Here is a 10,572-nt window from a genome sequence, read left to right as displayed (position 1 = left end):
GAACCTTTTCACTTCAAACCTCTCTGAATGACTTTATTTACACCTGAACCACCAAATTACAGTAATTTTGAAAAATCGATGGAATTCCCCTTTGAGACTCATCTATGTAGAGACATCAGAGCTGACTGGCTGTCCTGTATTGTGCCTCATTCAAAAAGCAGTCCAGACTATCACACTCTGCATAACTTCAGTGTGAATGGGCGGGGCTTAACTGCTGTAGGCTGAATGGGCGGATCTATGACATCACAAAAATTCCAAATGGACTGTTTATTCAGCCTAGTTTGAATATATTTCGTCTACGCAGTGAACTGTATGTCTTGAAACTTCAGCAATGTTTACATACCATGACAGGCTTTTTAAAAGTGAGAAATTCAATGATTTTCCGTGATATTGCCCTTTACGTTCTTCAGATTTACTGAGAAATCCTGCTGGAAGCCTCAACCTTCAGATCGGTCTGAACATACAGTGAAGAGGTCAAGGATGCCTTTCGTTTGTCGGACACAGCACTGTGTGATCCCCATGCAAATTGTCTTCATCCACTCTGAGTTCAGCCTGTTATTTCATTACAGAAGCCACAGTCTCGCAGTACCGAGACAAAAGGCCTCCGTATTCACTTAATATGCATTTGAAAGTCAATGCAAACATTTGCTCACTCTCAACAGGGCTCGTGCCAAAAAGAGTTGGTCGTCGCTGCACCACTGTTGCCACAGAGATGGCTGACGGGTGCCTGAGAGCTGGAGAGATTACCGCTAGCCAAACAAAATATATTAGAGTAACCCCCCCCTCCGCAAAGCAAAGTGACAGGACAAACGTCTTTTTCCCCCCTTGTAAGATTGTAAAATGCACTGGAATGCATTGCTATTGTGTTGTATTTTGTATCATTTAGATAAACTATATTTAATGATGTTCTCTTCTATTCAATCTGTGAATTGTAATAAAGCCAAAATTGAAACAGAGCCTGAGGAAGATGCTTTTTTTAAATGTTATTAAATGTTGAAGTTATTTAACCCTTGTGTGGTGTTGGGGTCTGTGGGGCCAATTTTCAATGTGAAAATGATGAGATTTATTATTATTTCAACCTCAGATTCTTGGCCTTTGCTCATTTTCTGTGAAGAACATATAAAATAACCCATTTTCAGTGTCTTCACTCTGTTCACCCCCCACACATTTATATTACACATGTGGTGTTGGCTGAACCAGCGGGGAGTAAAAGTGTGGAGGTGCTGTGTCCTTCACTCTGTTCTCCTCCTACATGGCCTGCTGTTAGTGTGTGTGTGTGTGTGTGTTTGTGTCTATATGTGTGTGTGTGTGTGTTTGAGGGTGGACAACATGGACAGGCTGCTGACTGGCTACAGCTGCTAAAGGAGAACCCTACACTGACCACTTGTGATATTTTAAACGTCTGGTATTTTTACATAAATTGTTATGACTGTATTGATTTAAAAATTAATAATGCGGTGGGTCCACCAGACCACTGAGTAACAAACACATCAACACCTCACAAGGGATAAATATGAAATCTTTTATATTTGTTAGTGTTGAACACCAGAGGGCTTTTTCACTTTAACAACAAATACCGCTGAGTATCAGGATTCTGTGCTTTCATGGTGTCGACCAAATTACTTACAATTCTGTGTAGTTCAGTACTAAATTTCAGTACCTCAGCAGTCAGTCCTGTCAGCAGTGTGAGCCAGTAAGTGCTGTTCTAAAATCAGAACTGATGCAGGCTTATTGACTCATAAAAAGGCGGCTCTTCAAGGGTACCATTTTCTTTCCTACAGAACCCTTGAAGAACCATCTTTTTATGAGTGAATAACCCTGCATCAGTTATTTGCATTGTGAAAGGGTTGGTCCTATAGAACCTTTCTGAAAAGAGTTCTATGTGGCACCAAAGGGGATTCCTCTGTTGTTACAAGCTTGACATTGTAACAATTTGCTGCTATATAGAACCCATTTCCAAAAAGTTTCTATAGAACCACCTACAGCACATTCTCCATCAGTCTGAAGAACCTTTTCATGATGTAAAGAACCTTTTAATCATGCAGAGTTCTTTGAGTTTTTGTGGTTCTATATAGAACCATTTTCTTTACTAAGCAACACTTGAAGAACCATCTTTTTTTAAGTGTGATAGTTTTGACCTTTTTATTAGTTTTTTATTTTCTGAAAAGGAAAAGTTTCAGTGAGGCTTTTATTTAAAGCAGCATTATGGAATATGTTTTGTTACAACTGAAAGAAGCAGCATTACTGAGTATAGAGAGAAAAGAACAGGCTAAAACATGGTCAATGTGCGCCACTGAGAGTCACTCTGTAAAGCCTGAAATAATCATGTAAAAGTCAGAGGCACCAGGACGGATTTCAAACCACATCAGGTGTCTTTACATGTTTACGTGTTACATATAACAGAAGGTCCGGCTCGATATTTGGGCCTCAGTTGCAAAATTAACGTTATACTGATGAAGATATGATGACAGTAGTAGATCGTTAACTCATATATTCGAAAGACACGTCCTTCACTAAGATTTTTACCGAGTTGTCTTTGAATACTTTTTCAACGCACTTGCCAAACTCAGATTTATCCCCTTGTGGGGGTCCGAAGCACAACTAACATTACAGAATGTTGTTCTGCTTGTTTCATGCAATTACACATTTCCACCAGAGAGGTCTCCAAATCCCCAAATCCTACATAGTGTTACTCTAATTGCAGCTTTAATTCCTAGTATCATGGTGAATATTTTGTCTGAAACTGGGTCCTGATTCCAGATCTGTTATCTTTCTTCTGATAAGTTTAGCGATGCTAAATTAGCACAACAGTAGACTATTTTCTGCTGGCTTTCCCTAAAGATCTTCATTTCCTGTTTATTTAAGGTTTGACACAGAAGTAACTTCCTAACTATCCTCCATACACTGACCAGTATAGTACCAGTATAGTAAATATACTCTTTAGTACTATTAAACACTATATATAGTACTATTTTAGTACTAAAGTATACTTTTAAGCACTGTAGTTTTGTGTATGTGTGTCTGTGTGTGTTTGAAAACTCATTTTTATTTTTATTACAATTAAGTCCCAACCGCTACACTGTAAAAATATTTACTGTAACATTACAGTAAATTGCTGGTTACTAGTTGCATTACTTTTACAGTAAATGTACTGAACCATATTAACAGTAAATAACAGCAAAAAAAACAACTGTGCACTGTGACACCACAGTCACCTGCGCCACAAGATTATGCTGTAATGCTGCAGTACACTTACAGTAATAAGCTGTAATTAAAACAGTAGTTTCCTGTTAAATACAGTAATCTCTTGCTGCATAACAACTGTAAAACTAATGCAGCTCAGTAGCCAGTAATTTACTGTAAAATTACGTATTGAAAATTACTTTTAAATAGAATATCTTAGACTGCAAAAACAATATCGATGAACACATTTCTTCACCATGTTTTGCACTGTATATGCTTAGAATATCTTAAATATGCATTTTCATAAATGCAAATATGTTTTAGAGACATTTTAACTTTGCTTATAATTTGCAGCACAATGCCAAAACTCTGGCAAACACAATGAACTATATACATTTTGTCAGTGTCTAACTGTTCAATGTGTAAATGGAACAAACAAACACATAAATTAATGAAAAACATTTTGAAAGTCATTTAAACACCAGAACCTGAATCATCAGAATAAAAAACTCAAAAGGTTTTTATAAAATGTTCTTGTTTGTAACTCTAAATTGCTGTCACATCCATAACAACAGCCTCACAGTAGTTATCACTGATATTACAAAAAACATCTTAAGACAAGATGATTTCACAACGAAATGAGGAAAACAGTATTTAACTATGAAACGTTATGGTTAAATATTGTGAAATCCTGGCAGTTATTAACCCTTGTGAGGTGTTGATGTGTTTGTTACTCAGTGGTCTGCTGGACCCACTGCATTATTGTTTTTTAAATCAATACAGTCATAACAATTTATGTAAAAATACCAGATGTTTAAAATATCACAAGTGGCCAGTGTAGGGTTCTCCTTTAGCAGCTGTAGCCAGTCAGCAGCCTGTCCATGTTGTCCACCCTCACACACACACACACATACACAGGCCATGTAGGAGGAGAACAGAGTAATATAAAGTAATATAAATAATATAAATGTGTGGGGGGTGAACAGAGTGAAGACACTGAAAATGGGTTATTTTATATGTTCTTCACAGAAAATGAGCAAAGGCCGAGAATCTGAGGCTGAAATAATAATAAATCACTTCATTTTCTCTTTTGGTAAACATTGAAAATGAGTTCCAAAGACCCCCCAACACCACACAAGCGTTAAATAGTGTTGTTTTAGAAGTGACTGTAGTCATTTTAGTGATAGTGTTTGTTTATGATAACCCTGAACTGATGATTGGCTGTCTAAATTACATCCCTTATGCATGTCATTAATGCCCGCGCCTCTTAAGTCGTCTGTTATTCATTGAGGTTTATAATGCTCACTTCCTGCAGCTCACACCCGTCTCTGGTTTAAGCCACACCCTCTTTCGGGTTGTAATTTAAGAGAGGGTATCGTTCGGGAGTTGGTATCAGATTAATGGTATCAGTGTCAGTATTGGTAACAGCTTAAATGCTACCCAGTCTTTAGGACTCGTCCTACTGCATGGGCATTTTGGCCTGTTGTACCATAAATACAGCTGGACCTTTGACCTCCTCAAGCTAAATAATAGTCCACTGTCCTCTTGTTTGAGGATCCTCTGCAGTGTGTTGTGTTGACACCTCCATGGGGAGGGTCGTGTAGGCTTGGTGTTACCCTCCCCCCCGGATTCCATGCCTTCTCATGAAAGCTGCTTAAATCTGCTTCACCTCCATAGGTTTCCTTATTCTGTGCATGAATGAAGAGTTCTAAGGTTAAATGCTGCCTTCAAGTCCTCGTCCGAAGTTCCTACTTGTGACTTCGGAGGTCATAAGTGTGACAAGATTTGTGTTCAGGTAGTTTTGGTTGGAAATGAGACAGATACACTGGAAAGTAATGTTTTTGGTTTACTTTGTTTTTCTGTCATTAAAGAGAGTCTGTGTATCCTGCTTTACTGCAACAGAGTGAAGAGCAGAAGATGTTGATGAGAAGATTAATGTTTTTATGCATGTAGATGTATCACAAATGATGTGCTTCTATCTGCATTCCCATGTGTGGATGGTTTCAGCCTGCAGTCTTAAGGATGTGGCTGATTAATAACTGAAATACAGCCAGTTTATCAGCGACTATCACTACGTTTTTGTTGACACACCCTCAACTCGGAAACTCTGGGCTCATTGAAAAATTCCGGTTTCCAATGTAAGTACGACATTGCGGTGGCGTTCATGTGCGCTCATCTCGTAAATACGATATTTCAGACAGGAATTGAAGGCAGAAAAAGTCCTTTCTGGTTCTTTCCTTTCAGTTCTTTCTTCCTATTCATTTCTCAAATTCTTATCCTTCTCCAACTTTTTTGCATGTACAGGAAAGCTGGGCACAACCTATTGTGAGGTAACATGGATTTCTAATGTTTAAAAAGGTTAAAAAAGTGAAAAAAAAAGAAAAAAAAAACTTTTCACATCTCATAGCAGCGTCATCTAAAATTGCTAAAGATTCACTCTGAAGTCTGATTCACTGTTTTTGGACTATGAAATGACCTTTTTAAATCATAGTTACTTTCGATTGATGATTTTTTGTCGTAAAAGTATCACCTATGTTGTTTTCATGAGCCTATTAGTGCCTGTATATAGCACTTTTCTTAAAGCTTAAGAGCTAAAGTACAACCTCCACACAGTGGGGTCACTTTTAACAGGCTGTTACAACCAAAACCCCCAAAGTAAACAAAGAGAGAAAACTTTTATTTACAGAGTCATCAAAAACGGACTGTGGAAGATGCAAATAAAATACATTTCAGTTTTACCGTTCTGATATTTTACCATTTACAATAAAAAGTAGATTTGCCAGTTTCGGACCCAGCCCAATTTTCACTAATCATATCGCTGCTGTTGGAACAAAATTGTGTATCTCCATTTTTGCCAGTTTTCAGTTTTTGACATAATTTGAAAATGTCTGTTGCTCTTTACATTATGTGTAAATTTCATGATGAATGGACCAAAACAAACGGCCCAAAATGACTTAGAAAGACGTCGGGTTCCATTGACTTACATTAAAAGTAAATGTTTTTTCCTTTTTCTTTTTTTATTATTATTTATTTGTTTATTTTTTGATGCATGCATTTTTATGTATTTTTTATGCCCTCACATTTGGTTAAAAGATGATTTTGATTTTTCCTCAAATTGCAAGAAGTTGTAGCATTTCAGGCCACCTTTGGCTGAACTGTCCACAAACCGTAGAGGATCAAAGCAAAGCTGTTCTAACAGAGATTTGTTTTAGTAACTTCATTACAAAAATTTGCTCAAGAACTTTTAGCAAAATACAGAACTAGACTGTGTCCTGCTCTCCCTCACATAAAACCTCACATTGGGGCTGGCTGGTAGAAATAGAAACAGAACATAACTGCAGAACTAGAGTAAAGTTTCGCTTATAGCAGCACTCCATGGGTGTAAGAGTGGGCAAAACCAACAGGTCTTATCTGCTTCCCTGATCTCAGCCTTCCAGTTCACCCAGTGATACCAGCTCTTTCCCACAGGACGGGGGTGGGGGGGCGACATCAGGGTTGGGCTAAGTGTGAAGAATACCAGCATTCAGGAAAGGACAATAAGCAAAGTGTGACCTTAACCACTCATTAGTCCGGGGTGAATCACTGTGTCTTAGCAGAAGTATCTCTTAGAAACTACAATGCTAATCAGATGTGCACAGGTTTTATCAGTATGCTAAGTGGCCTTTTGCTAACGCTGACCGCTCCTGTTGGGTAATAATGAGGTTAGAAAATGTAACCTACAGTTAACGGACACAGTAGGGAGAATGGGGGTAGGGTGCTGTAGGTAAAACGTGACCTAAGATTACTTCATGACTGAACCGCTAAATGTCAGCACATTTCCCTTGTTTTGGCTGCTACTAGCCTTAGCTACGAATATTAGCTAGTACAGCTCATCTGCTAACTCCATCTCAGTGATTCGGAGCTAACAGACCTTACTTTAGTTATGATTAAATTGTCATTAGAAAGGTCTTATGTGAAATAAATGACTTGGTCATGCTAGTTTTTTGCCTAAAGAATCAATTTTAAGTGATTCAAGGCAAATTTCCCCTCATCTGTTCACAGTTGATAGTTTTAGCTGTAAAGTAGTGAATTATGTAGCTCATACATGAAAATGTAAACATGCAAAACTATCCTAACCTGATACAGATTTTAAAACTGTAATACTTTAACCTCTTAAATGGCCAGGGCTCACTGGTAGGCCCAAAGGTTTATTACACTCTTTTATAACCTAAGAATAGCTCAGCCAGTTTGCACCGAACTCCTGTAGTTACTGATTAATAAGCCTTTGGTATGTAATAAGCCTGGGATTTTAAAGGTTTAGGTAACACCCAAACATTAGTTTCCACCTGAACTGGGGACAAAAGCCATTATGGTGGTAAAATTACACTTTCTTTAAACTATATTTTGTCATATTTTGACTAAATAAGCAATTGCATTGTCTTTTGAAACTGGCTAATGGACTGAATATGCACACATCTAATCCTTTCAAAATGTAACTGTTTTTTTTGCCCCTTGGGAAAGAATTTTGGCTCTTAATATCATTAAACAGACTATCAGCTACAGCGATGACATGCAGAGGGTGGAACTGGTGTAAATGTGTTGCTTTGATTCTTCACCAAGAGTCATGAAACGCCAAGCATGAGGAGAAGCTTTGACTACACAGACCCACTCCTTCATACAGCCTTGCAGTACATACTCAAAAAAGATGGTTGTTCATGGGTTCTTTGGTAAGGAAAATGGTTCTATATAGAACTGTGAACACTCAAAGAACCCTTTGCATGATTAAATGGTTCTTTGCATCATGAAAGCTGTTCAGATTGATGGAAAATATGTTACTTACAGTTCTACAGAGAACCTTTTTGAAAAGGGCTCTAAATAACACCAAAAGGGTTCTGCTATTTTTTACAATGTAAAGCTTGTAACAATAGAAGAACCCTTTTTGGTGCTGTATAGAACCATCTGCAGCACATTATCAACCTGAAGAAGCATTTCACCATGCAAAGAACCCTCTAATCACGCATGAGTGTTCATGGTTCCACATAGAACCACTTTTCTTTACTAAAGAACCCTTGAAGAACCATCTTTTTTAAGAATGTAGTTTAAGTTGGCTGCAGTCAAACATTTAAATTGTATGTATATTCAAGGCTAATTTCAGTGTCCTGAGGGTATTTTATGGCCATATTAGCTGTATATAAAGGCAGTGTGATCACAGGTAATTAAAGGGGAATTCTAATGATTTTTCAAAATTTCTGCATAATTTAATCATAGTAAACAAAGTCTTTCAGAGTGGTTTGATGTGAAATGGTTCATTGTGGAGAAATCTGTCAACTCTGATTTCTTCAATATGTTGGTAATAGGAACCAGGGGTCACAATGTCTACGATGCAAATACAGCCATTTTATTTGCCACCCAAAACAACCAGTGAACCTACACACGTCTTCTGGGGGTTTAAATGTAATGTTGATAACAGTAAAATAACTGTAAATAGGAAATAAGTTTAATTTGGTTACTATTTTGCCTTCCGGTGCGACAATCTTTCCGCCATAAATGATTTTTAAAAAAAACAGGTTTCAGGACAAAAATCTTCTCCCAAAACTAACATAAAACTGTCCATTTCTGAGTGACATATTGAGCTTCCTTTTATATTTTAGAAGCGTTAAATGTCTCTTATTGTCAGAACAGCTGAGAACATTTCTGCCTTTTATCCAGAATAGCTTGCTCCCCATCAAACCACTCTGAATGACTTTAACGATTTAATTATGTGGAAAATTTGCAAAATTAGTAAATTCAATTTAGTAAAATCCTGATTTAGCCTAATTTATTGCGAATGTTATTTCTGGAAATGTTTCTTAACCTCAGTCAAACAGGCTTTGATTCAGAGCCATTCGCGTCTCCTCCCGTTTACTACCCAATAGGAACGCACTTCCCGGTGCTGGCGAGCCAATCACAGCCGTCCACGAGGTTCAGGTCGGAGGTGGGGACAGCTTTTCTTGATTGACGTAGGATCTGGCCAATCAGCATCTGACATTTCTCTGGAGGCGTGCGCAAACGGGCGACGGTAGCCAATCAGAGACGGCGTGAGGGAGGCACTACAATAACGGCCATCGCTCTCCGTAGCCACACGTGATGCGCTGTAGTTGCAGGCGGTTTGCTACATGAGAGAGCAGCGGTGAGTAAAACTCAAGCGGGCAGAACTGCAGCTTTTAACCCTATCAGTGCACCGTCGTTATTTTCCGGCGTGGAATTAGTTTTATCTGCAGGTTTTGGTTCTGTATGTGTGTTTGTGTGTTGCCTAAGTGAGTTCAGCGAGTTTGAGGATCTGCGTGGCTCTCAGGCCGGCTGCCTCGCTAACAGCGCTGTCGGACTCGGTTCTTTTGAACTGATTCTTTTTCGAGTACCTAGTTGAACCGATTCGAGCAGCTCACATTTTCGTATTCAGTTCGCAAATTGTTATTGACTGAAGTGGTTTATTATAACGTTAAAGAATGCTTTAAAACCCCGTACAATAGTTAACATTACAGATAAAATGTCAGTATGTCTTACCGAGAACAGTTTCTTTGAATCGGTGGGCATTCGATTCTTTCGGAAGAATCGGTTCGGCGGATTGATTCGGACTTGCCGTCATTACTAGCTAAGCTAAACAGCTAACTGTGCTAAACGTGTAGGTGTGAGGAGGACTCGAACACATTGTCAGAGCCAACTGTGGCTGTAGTAAACAGGAGTCTATCGTGTGTAAATTCTGTAAAGTCGATTTAGCGCACAAAGCCGTTTTAAAACGTGGTTGCTGTGGCATGTTGTCTAATTTCGGAGGAGGGCTAATGCTAACGATGAATGGGAGAGACTGCGTACTGACCTGACTAGCTAAATGCTAACCGCGGTTCGGGGAAGTCAATAAAACAAGAATTGTAAATATTTATTATATACTTAATGCTGTTATTTCCGCATACTGCAGCCGAATAGTTTGTCAAACGACTTCGGTCCGTTGGTTTGGGTTCCTGCTCTGCGGCAATAGGGGTTTAAAGAGGGGGGGGGCAGAGCTCCGAGCTGGGGCTTGAACCAGCCCGACCGGTGTGGCACAAGTCATATGTATCAGTTCAGACATGAGAAAAGTCCAGAATATGAGGGTCATGCAGAATAAATAGACTCTGCGATTTGTATGGCGTCGTGTACTTAGACTTACTATAATCGATAATGAATGATTTATAGCCCTGAAGAGGTCTTGTGTCCTTATGAAGCGTCGTGGCCAAAGGACACAGGAAGCCAAGACAATGGTGGTCTCTTCCCTTTGCTTATATACCGTTACAGTGCAACTTTGGTAATAATTGTCAGCCTTTTTCACATTTACCGCTCAAACTGGACCTTAAAGGGGAATTCCACCAATTTTTTTTCAAAATTTCTGCATAGTTCTGT

The 10,572-nt window shown here is 38.7% G+C and overlaps 1 protein-coding gene across 1 annotated transcript in view; it reads left to right on the top strand.

Moving 5' to 3' along the window:
* The first annotated feature begins 9,261 nt into the window (after positions 1-9,261).
* The window catches only part of canx (calnexin), a 43,262-nt gene continuing 41,951 nt past the window's right edge, over positions 9,262-10,572 (top strand). Inside the window, exon 1 of the mRNA XM_036569307.1 lies at positions 9,262-9,331. The gene's annotated coding sequence lies outside the window, so the exon portion shown is untranslated. The remainder of the gene's footprint in view (positions 9,332-10,572) is intronic.

The sequence above is a fragment of the Colossoma macropomum genome, unplaced genomic scaffold, assembly GCF_904425465.1.
Source record: "Colossoma macropomum unplaced genomic scaffold, Colossoma_macropomum, whole genome shotgun sequence".
Classification (NCBI taxonomy): Eukaryota; Metazoa; Chordata; class Actinopteri; order Characiformes; family Serrasalmidae; genus Colossoma; species Colossoma macropomum.
This window is presented reverse-complemented; position numbering and strand designations above follow the sequence as displayed.